The 18387-nt window shown below is 36.2% G+C and overlaps 1 protein-coding gene across 1 annotated transcript in view; it reads right to left on the bottom strand.

Moving 5' to 3' along the window:
- The window catches only part of RGS5 (regulator of G protein signaling 5), an 85444-nt gene extending 67933 nt beyond the window's left edge, over positions 1–17511 (bottom strand). Inside the window, exon 1 of the mRNA XM_049709196.1 lies at positions 17364–17511. The gene's annotated coding sequence lies outside the window, so the exon portion shown is untranslated. The remainder of the gene's footprint in view (positions 1–17363) is intronic.
- Between the last annotated feature and the right edge of the window lie 876 nt (positions 17512–18387).

Genomic DNA, 18387 nt, shown 5'->3' with positions numbered 1-18387 from the left:
ATCAATAGCAGAACAACTGAGACAGAATAAGGGGTAAGTGACCTGGAAGATAAAATAGTGGAAATAACTACTGCTGAGCAGAATAAAGTAAAAAGAATGAAAAGAATTGAGGACAGTCTCAGAGACCTCTGGGACAATATTGAATGCACCAACATTCAAGTTATAGGGGTCCCAGAAGAAGAAGAGAAAAAGAAAGGAACTGAGAAAATATTTGAAGAGATTAGAGTTGAAAACTTCCCTAACATGGGAAAAGAAATAGTCAATCAAGTCCAGGAAGCAGAGAGTCCCATAGAGGATAAATCCAAGGATAAACTCGCCAAGACACATATTAATCAAACTATCAAAAATTAAATAAAATGAAAAAATATTAAGAGCATCAAGGGAAAAGCAACAAATAGCATACAAGGAAATTCCCATAAGGTTAAAGCTGATTTCTCAGCAGAAACTCTGCAAGCCACAAGGGAGTGGCAGGACATATTTAAAGTGATAAAAGGGAAAAACATAACCAAGATTACTCTACCAGCAAGGATCTCATTCAGATTTGATGGAGAAATTAAAATCTTTACAGACAAGCAAAAGTTAAGAGAATTCAGCACCACCAAACCAGTATTACAACAAATGCTAAAGGAACTTCTCTAGGCAGGAAACAAAAGAGAAGGAAAAGACCCACAATAACAATCTCAAAACAATTAAGAAAATGTTAATAGGAACATACATATTGATAATTTCCTTAAATGTAATGGATTAAATGCTCCAACCAAAAAACACAGACTGGCTAATTGGATACAAAAACAAGACCCATATATATGCTGTCTACAAGAGACCAACTTCAGACCTAGGGACACATACTGACTGAAAGTGAGGGGATAGAAAAAGATATTCTATGCAAATGTAAATCAAAGGAAAGCTGGAGTAGCAATTCTCAAATCAGACAGAATAGACTTTAAAATAAAGACAATTATAAGAGACAAAGAAGGACACTACATACTGATCAAGAGAGCAATCCAAGAAGAAGATATAACAATTGTAAATATTTATGCACCTAACAAAGCATCACCTCAATCCATAAGGAATATGCTAACAACCATAAAAGGGGAAATTGACAATACCACAATAATAGTAGGGGACATTAACACCCCACTTTCACCAATGGACAGATCATCCAAAATGAAAATAAATAAGGAAACACAAGCTTTAAATAACACATTAAACAAGATGGACTTAATTGATATTTATAGGATATTCCATCCAAAAATAACAAATACACTTTCTTCTCAAGTGCTCATGGAACATTCTCCAGGATAGATCATATCTTGGGTCACAAATCAAGCCTTGGTAAATTTAAGAAAATTGAAATCATATCAAGTATCGTTTCTGACCACAATGCTATGAGACTAGATATCAATTACAGGAAAAAAACTGTAAAAAATACAAACCCATGGAGGCTCAACAGTATACTACTAAATAATCAAGGGATCACTTTGAAGAAATCAAAGAGGAAATCAAAAAATATCTAGAAACAAATGACAATGAAAACACGATGACCCAAAACCAGTGGGATGCAGCAAAAGCAGTTCTAAGAGGGAAGTTTATAGCAATAAAATCCTACCTTAAGAAACAAGAAATATCTCAAATAAACAATTTAAACTTACACCTAAAAGAAGTAGAGAAAGAAGAACAAAAAATCCCCAAAGTTAGCACAAGGAAATAAATCATTAAAATCAGATCAGAAATAAATGAAAAAGAAATGAAGAAAACAATAACAAAGATAAATAAAACTAGAAGCTGGTTCTTTGAGAAGACAAACAAAATTGACAAACCATTAGCCAGACTCATCAAGAAAAAAAGGGAGAAGACTCAGATCAACAGAATTAGAAACGAAAAAGGAGATGTAACAACTGACACTTCAGAAATACAAAAAATTGTGAGAGATTACTACAAGCAACTATATGTCAGTAAAACAGACAACCTGGAAGAAATGGACAAATTCTTAGAAAAGCACAACCTTCCGAAACTGAACCAGGAAGAAATAGAACATATAGACAGACCAACCACAAGCAGTGAAATTGAAACTGTGATTTAAAATCTTCCAACAAACAAAAACCCAGGACCAGATGGCTTCACAGGCGAAGTCTATCAAACATTTAGAGAAGAGCTAACACCTATCCTTCTCAAACTCTTCCAAAATATAGCAGAGGGAGGAACATTCCCAAACTCATTCTACAAGACCACCATCACCCTGATACCTAAACCAGAGAAAGATGTTACAAAAAAAGAAAACTACAGACTAATATCACTGATGAACATAGATGCAAAAATCCTCAACAAATTACTGGCAAACAGAATCCAACAGCCCCTTAAAAGGATCATACACTATGATCAAGTGGGGTTTATCCCAGGAATGCAAGGATTTTTCAATATATGCAAATCAATCAATGTGATAAACCATATTAACAAATTGAAGGAGAAAAACCATATGATCATCTCAATAGATGCAGAAAAAGCTTTTGACAAAATTCAACACCCATTTATGATAAAAACCCTGCAGAAAGTAGGCATAGAGGGAACTTTCCTCAACATAATAAAGGCCATATATGACAAGCCCACAGCCAACATCATCCTCAATGGTGAAAAACTGAAAGCATTTCCACTAAGATCAGGAACAAGACAAGGTTGCCCACTCTCACCACTCTTATTCAGCATAGTTTTGGAAGTTTTAGCCACAGCAATCAGAGAAGAAAAGGAAATAAAAGGAATCCAAATAGGAAAAGAAGAAAGAAGTAAAGCTGTCACTGTTTGCAGATGACATGATACTATACATAGAGAATCCTAAAGATGCTACCAGAAAACTACTAGAGCTAATCAATGAATTTGGTAAAGTAGCAGGATACAAAATTAATGCACAGAAATCTCTGGTATTCCTATATACTAATGATGAAAAATCTGAAAGTGAAATCAAGAAAACACTCCCATTTACCACTGCAACAAAAAGAATAAAATATCTAGGAATAAACCTACCTAAGGAGACAAAAGACCTGTATGCAGAAAATTATAAGACACTGATGAAGGAAATTAAAGATGATACAAATAGATGGAGAGATATACCATGTTCTTGGATTGGAAGAATCAACATTGTGAAAATGACTCTACTACCCAAAGCAATCTATAGATTCAATGCAATCCCTATCCAACTACCACTGGCATTTTTCACAGAACTAGAACAAAAAATTTCACAATTTGTATGGAAACACAAAAGACCCCGAATTGCCAAAGCAATCTTGAGAACGAAAAAAGGAGCTGGACTAATCAGGCTCCCTGACTTTAGAGTATACTATAAAGCTACAGTAATCAAGACAGTATGGTACTGGCACAAAAACAGAAAGATAGATCAATGGAAGAGGTTAGAAAGCCCAGAGATAAACCCACGCACATATGGACACCTTATCTTGATAAAGGTGGCAGGAATGTACAGTGGAGAAAGGACAGCCTCTTCAATAAGTGGTGCTGGGAAAACTGGACAGGTACATGTAAAAGTATGAGATTAGATCACTCCCTAACACCATACACAAAAATAAGCTCAAAATGGATTAAAGACCTAAATGTAAGGCCAGAAACTATCAAACTCTTAGAGGAAAAGAGAGGCAGAACACTCTGTGACATAAATCACAGCAAGATCCTTTTTGACCCACCTCCTAGAGTAATGAAAATAAAACCAAAAATAAACAAATGGGACCTAATGAAACTTCAAAGCTTTTGCACAGCAAAGGAAACCATAAACAAGACCAAAAGACAACCCTCAGAATGGGAGAAAATATTTGCCAATGAAGCAACTGAGAAAGGATTAATTTCCAAAATTTACAAGCAGCTCATGCAGCTCAATAACAAAAAAACAAACAACCCAATCCAAAAATGGGCAGAAGATTAAATACTTTGGAACAAACTTAAGAAACGTATAAAACTAACACAAGGAAAATTTTAAAACACTCTAGCAGACACAAAATTTGAGTCAATCAAATGAAAAGACATCCTTCTCTTTGACTAGGATGACTCAACATTATAAAGATGTCAGTTCTACCTATATTAACTATATTAACTTCTAAAATTAACACAATCCTCATAAGAATTCCAGCAAGCTTTTTTATGGAGTTAGCTAACTTGATAATAAAGTTTAACTTGGAAAAATAAACATACATGAATATCAGAACATTAAATATTGTATAATTAAAACAATGTAGTATGAGTAGATAAATATATGGGGAAAACAAAATAGTTCAGAAATAGACCCAACTATGTATGAAAATTTAGTATATAAAAAAGATATCTCAAAACACTGGGACCAAAATAGACATAATAAATGGTGCCAGACAGTTGGTTTGCCATTCGGAAAAAGATAAAATTAGATCCATACCTCATATTCAAGAATATACTTCATATGGATTAAAGATCTAAATGTACAAAATGAAACCCTGAACACTAGTAGAAAACATGGGTGGATTTCTCTTTAACCTAAGTGTAGGGAAAGGCTTTCTAACTAGCACTCAAAATTCAAAGACAATAAAGAAAAAAATTGGTAAATTTGATACATTAAAAATAAAGTCATAACAAAAATCCCAAAACTGAAATCAAAAGAAAACTGGCAAACTGAGAGAAAACTTGTAGCACAAATCCTAAACAAAAGGCTGATATCCCTAATCCCCATAATGAACTTAAAAAAATTGAAGACAAAAAGATCAAAATCAAACAGAAAAATTGAGGAAAAGACATACTGGCCTTTGCTTTTCAAAAGCATTAAAGTCATGAAAAGCAAAGAAAACTGAGATACTGTCACAGACTGGAGGAGACAGGCCATATGGGGTCCTGGCTTAGTTTCTAGATAAGGAAAAAGGCATTAGTGGGACAACTGGCAAAATTCAAATAGTCTGTAGATTAGCTAATAGAATTTTATCAATGTTAAAACCCTGGTTTTGAACACTGTACTTGGGTTATGTAAGTTTTAACATTAAGAAAAGTTGGGTGAAAAGTATATAGGAATGCCACAGTTTTGCAATTTTTTCATAAGACTGAGAGTATTTCAAAATTAAAAAAAAATTAAATTATTATTTATATATTCTAATCTTAATTCAGTGTTTTGTAAATATATTCTCCCATTTTGTAGCTTATCATTTTACCTTGTCTATGGTACATTTTGATTTTGTCAAGTTTACCTAGTTTTTTCTTTACCATGTGAGGGTTTTGGTCTTATGCAAAAGAGCTTTTCAGTACAACAAACCCACAAAGATATTCTCCTATATTTTTGCTTAATAATTTGATATTTGCTGTTCACAAGAAGCTTACTCTCCCTTGTTAGCCTTTACAAAGAATTAATTTATATTAGTGTTGACCATCTCTTTTGTTTCCTATTTTATTACTTTGTGTGTTTTTATCTGTATTGTTTCCTATTTTCAACTTTTTAATGTTTATTCTATAGTGTGTATTTTTAAAATTAGTTTATAGTTTAAACACTTGGCTAATTTATATTCAGTTTTCCTTTCATTTGAAGCCATAAATTACCTTCTAAATACCTGTATTATCTTCATTATACAAGTGTTGATATGTTATTTAGTCTAAATATTTATAATTTTCTTTTTTTTTTTTTCCAGTCACACCACTCAGCTCATGGGATTTTAGTTCCCCCACCAGGGATTGAACCCGGGCCCTCTGCAGTGAGAGCATGCAGTCCTAACCACTGGACTGCCAGGGAATTTCCTATAATTTTCATTATAGTATTCTTTTAATCCATGATTACTAAGAAATGTGGGTTTTAGTTTCTGTATTTTACCTTCTAAATGTATAATTTTTAAAGAAAAATTTTCTATTGTGGACTTGTAACTTAATTGTATTGCAGTCAAGATAAATTCCTTATCTGCTTGGAAAAATGTATATTTTCTTTTTGTTGGTTATAGGCAAGGTTCTATACATCTCTTTATTGTAATTATTCATCGTATTCAAATCTTTGCTATGCTTATTTATTATTTCTGTTTATCAGTTCCTCATGGAGATATTTTAATACTTTTCAATATGGCAAGGATTTTTCAGTTTCTTCTAGTAACTGAGACAGTATTTACTTTGCATATTATGAAACTATATTTTTAGATGCCTGCAAAGTCATGATCGTTATATCTTTTAATTGAATGGCTTTTAAAAAAACCTGTGTGTAATATCTGTCACTGTCTCTCAATAAATTTTGCTCCAAATTCTACATTATCTGATACTAACATTTCTATCTGACCTTTGTTTTGGTTAGTAATTGCTTATGTCCATCATTTCTGGGTCTTTCTTTTAAATTAAAAAACGTATCTCTGTGTTTCAAATACAATAGTTTATGCCTCTTAATAATTGGTAAGTATAGTTTTTTTCCATTTATTGTGATCAATAATATATTTGGATGTATTTTTACAATCCTATTTTGTGTTAACATTTCCCCCCTTTGTTAATCTTCACTTTGAGACAGTAAGTTTTTTTTTCATTTTTTCTTTCTATTATGCTTTACTTGCTTAGCAGTTATAGACTCTATTATTTTAATGGCCACCAACAGATTTTTCATATGCATATTAAATGCATTTTAACAGTGTAAACATTACTTAGTATTCCCCTCTTCCCCCGAAAAAAAATAAAAACCTTAGCTTCCATAAAATACCTTTCTCTCATGTTATTATTTTCCTGCTAAAAGAAAAAGAAAACATACACACACAAAACAGTAAGCTATTGTTTCTTTCAAAGTATTTTATAGTCACTATATACTATAAGTTTATTCTCATGTCATACTGATTTTTTTTCTACTGTGGCTTTTCATCTCCCATTTTTTCTTTCTCATTCGTCTTCTTTTCGTAGTTCTTTCAGCAAGGATCTGTGGGAGTATACTTTAAGAATCCTTGTATTTCTAGAAAAAAATGTTACGCTGGTTGTAGAATTTTAGTTCATAATCTTTTGCACTGAGCACTTTGAAGATATTTACTGTTTTCTGGAACCTATTTCGTGCTGATGCAAGCTCTCCTGTCAATGTGCTTGCTCTGTTGTGAGCAATCTCTCTAGGAGCCTTTAGGATTTTCCTCCATTTTTCAGTACAAAGGGCATACTGTGTCTTTGTTTTTAATTCTGCTTGATATCAAGGACTTTTCAAAATGAAATTCCATGTCTTTCTTCAATTTTAGAAATTCTCAGCCATTCTCTGCACATTGCTTCTTTTTTCAATAGTCTCTATTAAAGTCTTGAAGCTTCCAGTAAACAATGCTGAGCATCACATTCTATCATCCCTTTTTTTTAAAAAAAAAATTTATTTAGTTTTGGCTGCATTGGGTCTTCGTTGCTGTGTGCAGGCTTTCTCTAGTTGCGGCGGCCAGGGGCTACTCTTCGCTGCGGTGTGGTGGCTTCTCTTGTGGAGCATGAACTCTAGGCACACGGGCTTCAGTAGTTGCAGCACACAGGCTCAGTAGTTGTGGCTCGTGGGCTCTAAAGCGCAGGCTCAGTAGTTGTGGCACACAGGCTTAGTTGCTCTGCAGCATGTGGGATCTTCCCGGACCAGGGCTCGAACCTGTGTCCCCTGCATTGACGGGCGGATTCTCAACCACTGCGCCGCCAGGGAAGTCCCTATCATCCCTTTTTTAACTTCATTTTTATTCCATCACTTTAAATTTCTGAGTGGCATTCTGAAGTACTTTATCAATGTTATCTGAATTCAGCTATGACGATTCTACTATTTACTCTTAAAATCAGGTGTTTTTTTCCTTAAAATTATAATGGTAATAAATTTAATTTCTAAGATTTCTATTTGATCCATTTGAATAACTTTGTTCTAGTTTTATGGATATAATGTCCTGTTTTATTGCCTTGCAATTTTAAAAACCACTTATTGTAAAGTATTTCAATGGCCTTTCAGGGGAGCAGTATAACATAATGGATAAGCACAGACTGGAGAGAGAGAGAGCCTCAGTTCAAACTATAGCTCTACCCCTTACTGTGTCACTGGACTAATCACGTAAAATTTGGGCAGCTTCATGTTTTCTATAAAGTGAAACTTAAAGGAGACTGTGCCTATTAAGTACTTATAATAGTGCTGTAGATTAAGCACTCAGTAAAGACTCACTATTAAAATTGTCTCTCGTGTTTTTAATTTGTTTTCCATGACATTGAATCTCCTCATGGTTTTTAATTCCTGTCTGGGATTTTACCTTTTGTAAAATTACCTCCTGTGGGAGTTTTCTCCCAAGAGTTTCCTAGGGTTTAGATACCGCATTATGGTCAGGTTTCTACATTGTCTGCCAGGCTGTGCTGGATGGACTGGTTTTGAACCAGGTCTTGTCTTATTATATTGGTAAACCTGGAGGATGGGCTGGGGACAAGAACAGTTTCAGTCTGGATCATGTGTATGGAAGACCCACACTGAAACACTAGTGTTCCTGAATGAGTCAAGAGGAAGCAGGAGTGAAAGCCGTATACTTTGCTTGTTTCAGGTTTTAGTCCAGCTAGTTGACTGAGAGAATAACTTGAAGTTCACCATTTCTGAGAAGTTGTGGGTTCAGAATTTTAAGAAATTTGCTAGTGAATGGGAGTTGAAGACATTGAAGCAATTAGTAAACACTATTCTTTCAAGACGTTTGAGGGTGTTTGGAAGGAGAGAAATGACATGGTAACTTGAGCAGCAATAAGTAAGTAAGAATTACTTTTAAAAGCATGAATGAGATGTAAGCATGTCTACAAGGTGACTAGTGGGCCAGCTGAGGTTTGGAAAGAATGTAGATCCATCTGAGACTAAGTAGAAAGAAAATAAAATGATGATATTTCTAAGGATATTTATGGCCAAGGGAACAGAAGATACGGAGGCTTCTTTGATAGTCCCAGTCTATCCATTTAGGATGAAGTGAAAGCATAGAATCTTTGGAAAGATTCTCACCCACTCTTTCCATTAGGTTCATGTTTTGCTAAATTATTATATATTTCGGTAAATGGAATTGTCTTTTAAGGATGGCTTCAATGTATCTAAACACTAGATGATTCCTGTGGAAATTCTAGGAGGCTCTCACTACATAAGTTAAATTAGAAGTAGAATGGAGTCGGGTCCAGACTACATGTTTTTTCGCATTTAGAAGACATTAAAAACAAGGAGTCCTACTTTGTTAATAAAGGGAACAGACAGTCAGCATAGTTCTGTGAGAGCTGATTTTCTGGTATAATTACCCTTAGGTAGTATTTATCTTCAAGGTCAGTAGTGACTGTTAAAAAGGTTGTCTCTTTCCCTGGAGAACTGCATCCTCCCCTGACAAATAATTTCTGCTGGAAGAACATTCTGTAAGTCCATGTTCTCATTACAAATATCCAACTTAGCACTGGAGGACATTTAAAAAACAAAGCCTTTTTTGATCTTTCTGAACCAAATGTCTTGGACTTAATTCTTAATTCTCTTTCCACGAAATAAGCAGCATCTTTTAGGTGGAGGATTAATCTTTCAATCCTTATCTCCATCTTCCACACAAGTGTTTTTTGTTTTTGGTTCACACATCTGAATGAGGAATTTAGATAGATGACCTCTAAGTTCCCTTCCATTTCTAACATGCTAGAGCTCTTTAAATCTGGGTGATTACAACGATTTGTGTCTTATATCCATACTATAGTCTAAGTTTCTTGAGGCTAAATAGGGAACACACTTTGTCTTTGGGTCCCCCAAAACACATAGGGTGGAGTGCTTGTATCAGTAAATCTGTTACTGAAAATATAAATGAGTTAATTAAATAAATGACAATACCTCTAAGTGGCACAGCATTGCCCAGGGATATCATCTTCATGAGAATTAGAAAGAAGAGGCAATTCTGGGTGGACCGAACACCTAACTGCATGGCTTAATTGGTGGACCATAGGCTGAGACTCATCCCCAGCCTCCTTTCTTGGTCAGAATATAACCTCTATGACTGTACAGGGCTCTATGGCCCTGCTACTGCCTTACATCATTCTACCTCTCATGAAGCCAGAGGAGCTGGCTTCTTCATAGCTCCCTCGTAGGTCTGCATATAACCTTAGAGGACAGCTGTCCTGAGAACCATCTTGCTACTAACCTAGGCATCTAATCCGCAGCCACAAAGACATACACACCCTCCTCAGAGTTACTATTAGGGCTCGACATCATGAGGCCTCCTATCTCTCGTTACCTCAGGCACCTCCAGAAGTAAAGCCTTGCCGTTCATCACTATTAACCTCATACTAGTCTGACCCAATCCCTTTTTCTCTTACAGCCCTATCACTGGATGCTTTGTAGCTCTGTCTTTATAAATTGGCTTATTTTCCTTAACTTAAGTCTTTTCTCTTACCATTAACTGAAATTGAACTTGTCCTCAAATAAGAGGATTTTTATTTTTGCTATTGTTTTGTTTTGTTTCCTCATATCGTGTTTCATTTCCTGTTCCTGACTGCAGGATCCGGAGGTATCTTCATTTTCTTCCTTTCTATACATTGTCCCTTCAAGATTCATATGCCTCCATGCTCTCACAAAATCAGCTTATCCTCTAAGACTCACATCCCCTGCATATAATATATGGCCGATACTACTAATTCCCTATACACTACACATTCTCTTTTTTTTTCCAAAACAGAAAACTGATTTTATATGGAATAGCAATATGCTGAGATTTTTTTTTTTAATTAAGATTTCCCTTGCAGCTGAGATTAGCCAAGTCACACAGTTTCATCTAATGTAGTGGAAAGAGAAATCACTGGATAGGATTTGCAGAAACTCACTTGATAAAGTAGACTCAGCTGGATCTCTACTTTTGTCCCTCGCCTTTCCCTTCTTGCTGACTGTAGTGACAACTTCATGCTGTATGTAGCATTAAGTTGGCATTTCATCCTGGCAAGCATGGGGGAGCAAGCATGAGGGCAAAAGCCACAAGCTAAAGATGGTTTAAAGGAAAGAGATAAAAAAAGCCTGTTGGTATCAGCCTAGAGAGCCTCTATCCAGACTTCTTGTTATGAAACAGAAATAGAACTTCTCATTTATTTGACCCAAGTTTGAAGCTAAATAAGCATCTAACTTCTCTGGCTACTCCTACTCTCTGAGGACTTTGACCACGAGATCACAGTTTTTCTTTAGCACTCCATTCCTTGATTCTTTTTTTTTTGGACATGGACAATTTTTTAAAGTCTTTATTGAATTTGTTACAATATTGTTTCTGTTTTGTGTTTTGGTTTTTTGGCCATGAGGCATGTGGGATCTTAGCTTCCCAACCAGGGATCGAACTGTACCCCCTGCACTAGAAGGTAAAGTCTTAACCACTGGACTGCAGAGAAGTCCCCTGCTCCTTGATTCTTGCCATCATTCATTGTGGTATCAGTATCCAAGTTGGCGGGGGTGGTGTCCAATCAACATTTACACCTAAAGATTTTTTTTTAAACTCATTTCTGATTAGCATTGTCTCACTCCACCAAGGACTCACACAGGATTTTGTCATAACCCGAAACTGCACCACCTCCAAAATCTAAAATCCAAAACTTCTTGTAGAGCATTTCTTGTTCTACAAGGTTAGTTGATCAAGTAATCCCATTAAAATAATCTTTTGATCTTGTCGGACCACCAGGCTATTGAACTTGCTACTGTATCACTAGCCTTAAAATCCCTCCTCTATTTACTTCCCTACTTTCCCAGGCAAGACTCCATGAAACTGAAGTGTGATCCCTCAAACACTCTCAACACTATTCACTCCTGCTCCCTCCAATTTATTCACAAGGCAAAAACCTATGTCTAGCTTCAGTAAGCAAATGAATATTCTAGATGAGAATTCACAAGTTTTCACACAGGAGAGATAGGTTTCATGTTAATTTTGTGATCAACAACGTCAAATGTGTACTCAACTCTCTCCCAAAATTCCAGTAGGTTGTAAGAAGTTTAAGTTCCCATTTTTTGAAATAACTGAAGAACTGTCTCACATCTTCTCCTCAGGGTCTTGGATCTTATTTCACTGGGGGAAAAATAAAAGAACTTCAAACCTCCAAAAACTAACTCCTTCATATATCCATCAGCAAATACTTCCTCCTCACTGGCAGCTCCCAGGGGCCTACCTCCTTCGAATAATTCCCCTCTGTCCTCCTCACTGACAATCTCTTCCTCCCTCCTGGCTCACTCTCCATTATCATACAACCATGCTCTACCTCTCTCATCTTCACAAACCTACCCCTGATCTCAACCCCTGCCCACAGCTACCTCTATCTCTCTCTTCTCCTTTTGGGTCAAAGTTCTTTAAAGAATTTTCTTCACATCCAATCTCCATACCTTCACCTCCTATTTTCTATTTGCATGTGTATTTCTTTAAATATTTTTTCTTGCCGTTTGTTTTTTGAAAATGGGATTTTTTTTTTTAGTGCGGCAGATAATATAGCAAACACTCATATACTCATGACCTAGAATCAAAAATTGCTAACATTTTTGCCTTTTTTTTTCAGATTCTTCCATGTTTTGTTGTTTTAAATAAATAAATCATCACAGGTAAAGTTGAAATCCCCTTTGCTCTCTTCCCTATGCACATTCTTTTTGTTACCTAGAAAATTATTATGATACATTTAGCTCACATCCAAATCATTTTTTATACTTTACTACATATAAATATATATCTTTTAATTTTTATTTTATATACTTTACTATATAAAAAGAAATATCTATCTATATTTATGTATATATATATATATAACCATAAATAATCTAAATCTAGTTTTGTGTATTTATTTTAAAACATACATAAAATTGAATGATTCTGAAACTTTCTTTTTTTCCTGAAGTTTAGGCTTTGAGGTCTCTCATGATGATTCATATTTATCTATATCATTCACTGTAAATATTGTATTCCATCATGTGTGTTCAACATCATTTATTTGAGAGGCTGCATTGTATGGTGATTAAGAGCAGGGGCTCTGGAACTAGGCTGCTTCGGTTTAATCCAAGCACCTATCACATACTAACTGTGTGACTTTAGGCAAGTTATTTTAACTCTCTGACATCAGTCACTTCATCTATAAAATGTAGTCAGTACATGTAGCTGCCTTTTTGGATCAAATGAGGATTAAATGAGTAACCTACATGAAGCACCTAGTTCTTTCATGACCTATAATAAGCATGCAATACTGGTGTGACAGTAGGAAAACCGATGGCACACTCAAATTTGGATAATTTGACAAAGGCTTACTTATACAAGGACTAATTACAAAAGTGTAGGCAGAGAGTAGGGATGCCACAAGGAACAGGTTAGTAACCCATGGCAGCAGGAAAGAGAGCGAGCTGTTAGTACTCCTAGGCCAGAACAAAAACAAATACATCATTAAGAAACAAATAAATCATTACAAATGAATTGAATCTGGCTCTGCTCCCTTTCTCAGTCTTTCTCCTTTCCCTTTTCCAAGGGAACTGCTAATAGGCCTCTGGTTTGTATCCAAACTATATTTTTAAACTTTTATATACACACAGATGCAGATACCTAAACCTCTTCAAAGAAAGAAGTTACAAGAACCTAGGGTAGAGTTGTGTAATAGAGGTCTTCTTTAAGAGGAGCAGGGTCCTTTCAGTGAAGGACACAGCTTGGGATGCCTTCAAAGGGAGGGAACTATATACCCTGACCTCTTTCTTTTCTTTTCCATCCATCTCTTTCCAGGGTTCTCTATTGGCCAAACGCAACCAGAAACCAGAGGGCAAGGGAATCTCTCTTTTTTTTTTTTTTTTAACTTTTTATTACAAAATATTTGGATATATACAAAAGTAAATAAAATAGTATAGTGAGCCCTCATGTTTCAGTCATCCAGCCCCAATACCCATTAAACCAGGGGCAATTATGCACCCCCAACATCCTTAAGTATTTCTATATGTACAAGGGAGTCTCTTCTTAAGGGCTAATCTCCTAGGGCAGATTGCTTTTGGAAAGTGAGTAGAGTAAGCAAATGGCTTTTACTGTATTTGTCCTTTCTTCCTGTCCTCCTGTTTGTAATGCCAACCTGATACTGGAAGTAGAGCAGCCATCCTGCAACCCTGAAGCAACCAACATGAGAACAAAAGCCACAAGCTAAAAATTGTTTAGTGGAAGGGAAAAGCGTCTGTGTCACTGTTGGCATCACATGGCCCTTGTATCAGCCCGGAGAGCCTACTCCCAAACTTCCTGTTATTTAAGAAAAACAAAACCCTTAATTTATTTAAGTTACTGTTTGAAATTAAGTGGAATAACTACCCTTACCCTCACCCACCTGGTATCTCCTTCTTAATCTGAAGCCTTTCAACTCCTGCCTCACAATTTCCTCAAGAACTCTGTAACTGGTTCTTTTCATCATTCATTATGGCCTCAATATTGATGTGACATTCCCAGTCAACATCCAGTACTTTTTGAAGGGTGGAAAGTGGGTGTGGAGGGGAGAATGTAAGATATCAAGCACTGTCCACCCATCTTAGGTCTTAAGTCCACCCCTCAAGTCTGCATTCACTCTCATCCTTTATCTAGGAGAAAAGTTTGTGAGCTGAACATAGGGTACAAAGTCCTATCAGCTACCATACCATCATGGGGAGAGGTCGATTTATTCATACTCTGACCATCTTATTGGTGCCCTGCATTCCAATTATAGTCATTTCTTCCCCCTTTGTAACAATTCATTTTCCCCCTGATCATTAGGACCAATCACTAAGTCCAGTAAAGTGACTCCCGCTCTGCCAATTGGTTTAGCATCATAAGAAGCCCCAAATGACCAGCAGGCAGTCTCAGCTTCCAATTTCTTGGAGGCATGGAGATATTTCCTAGTAGAAGCAATCTACTCTTTGGTACCAGGATTTCCAAACCTAACAAGCCTAAGGTCAAAGTACATAAAACCAAAATTATAAGCTGAGATGTTAGCTACAGCAGTGGGTGGGGTCATTTCTACCTTCACTTCTTGGCTTCTGAACTCATGCGTTCTATTTGTGGTGAAGCTGGCTTACAAATGGGCTGCTGGTTTGAAGTATGCATTGTATCTATTAGCACAGAACCCCAATATTCAGGTAATCAAACTCCAACTGATGTTGTAACTATGCCCTCACCATGCCATTTAGCTGTTTTATCAAGCCAGCTACTTCTGGGCCTTGTGACCTACAGTAAAAACCAGTGAATTGCACGAGTATGAGCCATTATCACATACTAATTTGTCATACAATGTAATCTCTGATGGAGGAGCAGCACTCTAAGGTGATAAATCAGGCATTTTGTAAAACTTTAAATGATAATGCTGGCAGAAATGCTGCAGGCAGTAAAGGTAAGCCCATACCCACAATATGGGTCTATCTCTGTGAGGCCAAGTGTTGCCTTCTCTCCCTTCTACAGTTATGGTAATGACCATATCAGGGCATCAACATTGGCCTCTGCCTTTGACAAGTTGGATATTTTCACTCTGTGTTTGGAGAAGATAGTATACTTCAAAGTGCATACTCAAAAATGCCATCTTTACCCCCTATATTCATTTCAACTGTAAATTCTTTGTAGGCAAATTTAAAAAAAAACAAAAAACCTGATAGATTATACAAGTTGCATCATCAGACTGAAGAAAGCATAAATAATCTTTGAACAGGTCTTAAGGTCCCTTCTTCCCACATGGAGGTCCATCTTTTTCCTCTTCTTTCCTTTCACTTTCCTTTCACTTCTTTCCTTTCACTCCTCCATCAATGGAGGAGCAGATATAAATCTGATTGGCTAGATTCCAAACCATGGATTAGTATGGGTACTAGTGGTCATGAGATCTCATATGTGGTCCCTGCCTCCATGTGGTAAGCTGACTTAAGAAAGACATGATTTTGCAGTGAATGACAGCCTTCAACCCTCGTCTCTCATTCTGACCTCAGGCTTGTATGCAGGGTTTACTGAATTAGGGCCTCTCGTGGGGCTGAGGTTTTTCCCTTCACTATCCTTCGTTTTGTTCTCTTCTCTTCTTTCTGGTCTCTTTTCTCTCTGCTTTTCTCCTCTTCTCTTCATATTCTTTCTCATATCTCCTTCTCTTGATGGGATGCAGGACATGCTACTTCAAAATATGGCCCCTTGGCATATTGACTATTTTAATCTGAAGGAGTTTGAGAAACCTGCAGAAGTAGGATAGTCTCTTTGACCTTCCCTCTGCCCTTCTCCCCTGAAGCTGGTCATAAGACCCTCGTATGAGAAGTGCCCTCCCTGTACCAGGAAGAATGGAGCATCCTTATATCCAAGATGGAGGGACACCAAGAAGAACCCAAAGCAAGAGACCTTGCAAAGTTTCCCCCCGTTTACTACACTTAGCTCATACTCTTTGCCCTATCATATTTCTCCATGACTTTCTACTTTTCATCGAATCTAGCATAAAAACACTCAGTTTAACTGTTTCTCCAGATCTTCATTTCCTTATGAAAGATCCCATGTTACATAAAACTTATATTAAATAAATTTGTATGTTTTTCTCCTCTTAATCTGTTTTTGTCAGTTTAATTTTCAGATCCAGCCTAGGACTCTGAGTGTCAAGGAAAACTCCTTCCTCTCCTACATTCTTCACTCTCACCCCTCCCCTTCCTCTCTCCATCTCTATCTGACCTCAAGATAGGTGGTGTTACCCTTATACATCAAGTCCACAGGACACCTTGCTAGCTGCTTCTCTTCCTGTTCTTTCCTCTCTGCTATATATCTGTGTGGATAAGAGTTTTAAAAATCCAACTCTTTCTTCTTAACTTATTCTCTGTATGGCCAGCCAAAAACTGGTAAAATTCAATATTTAAAATGTTCTTAACCAGCTCTTTAACAAAGTTTTCATTGAGGAACCAAGAGCTTGCAAAGTTATTAGCAAAATAATACTTCTGGTTTCCTTTTTGCTAATGATTTTGAAAAGGCTGGCCAAGGTAGAAGTATTTGCCAGAGTATTTTTTGGACAATCCTGGGTCTTCTGTCCATAATAGTCCTAAATCCCCATTCTAACCCCACACAATTTTCAACATGAATAAATACCACTCTCTAATTACTTTGTGAAGGATTTATTTTTTTTGCTAAATAATTCATGAATTAATGAACAAACAGGAAGATTTATGATGATGATATTAAACGAAAATGAGGTAGGGTCACCTATTTCATCACTGATGGATGTCAGGCAAATTCTTCACTATCACTACCTGGAGTAAAACAGAAGGGAAAATATTTCTCTAACAAAAACCAATGGATTTGACCTTGATTCCACCCCCAGTTCTTCGGCAATATCACTGCCTCCTATGCAATCCACTGTGCTCAGAAGACACAACTGTTTTGAGGAAACAAGTTGGTTTTACTATAACATAGGAGCATTTCAAAGTCTAGACTAAATGTGGGTGGAATAAATCATAAATATAATTTTACCTGGTTTAGTTCTCGTAAGTCAGTTGGAAACACTGTGCTCTCATCATATGTCCTTGAAATCATGCCAGGTGGAACCCTGTCCAGAGATCTCCATGCAGCTAATCAATTCTTCCAATGGCCACACATAATTCAGGTAAGAAACGACATAATTCAAGCCGTATAGGAAGCTTCATTCTCAGAAAGGCAGGAAGCTTAGATCTAATTCAGGGCAGTTCCTGAAATAACTGTGTTCTTCATAGGAGGCTGGATATCGCAGTTGGCTAAGGAGTGCAGGTTCTACTGCTGGCTCCAAAACTGTAAGAATAGGATACTTACAGTTCCCACTTCACAGGGTTCTTGTGAGGCTTAAATACAATAATGCACATTAAATATAACATAATGCCTGGCACAGAATAATGACTCATTAAATGTTAGTCATTGTTATTCACTTTGTACAAAAACAGAAGTAATTACAGTAGTCTCTAATCAAACCCAAATATCATAAAATACTTTGTTTTAATATTTTAGAGGCATCTACACACATTTATATATACACTAAAATTTGGAAATATCCAAAGTGTTGGACCCTTACAAGCATTTAGCTCTTTATTTACCTCTGTCTCATTCAACAAACAAATTTAAGAAAATGAAAGAATCATTAAGACAGAAATGCCAAGCTGTTTACCTTTTCTGCTTGACTGTTCATCTTTTTTCTTTTCCCACTTACTTTTTCCACTGCTAAATCTCTTACTCCAGATTTCTGCTAATTGAACTTGGTTCTCTAGGTTTTCTGAAAAAATTTCAAAGAAGATTTATTTATATTTCTTACACATTTTGGAGAAAAAAACAGTCACAAACAATTTATGATCCAATAAATGCCAGGATTGTGATGGAGATGAAAGGAAATCAGCATTTATGACAGGACTGGCTAACAGTAAAGAAGACATTGGCTCCTTTTCTCTTTCTGAAAAGACCAAGAATACAAAGGTCAGGTAATCTTTTCTTTTTCTCAGACTCAGTAAAGATTTAATGAGTCCTTACTGCA

Source organism: Orcinus orca, chromosome 1 (genome assembly GCF_937001465.1).
Source record: "Orcinus orca chromosome 1, mOrcOrc1.1, whole genome shotgun sequence".
In the NCBI taxonomy this organism is placed as follows: domain Eukaryota; kingdom Metazoa; phylum Chordata; class Mammalia; order Artiodactyla; family Delphinidae; genus Orcinus; species Orcinus orca.
The sequence above is the reverse complement of the archived record's forward strand: the minus strand, read 5'-3'. Positions and strand labels throughout refer to the sequence as shown.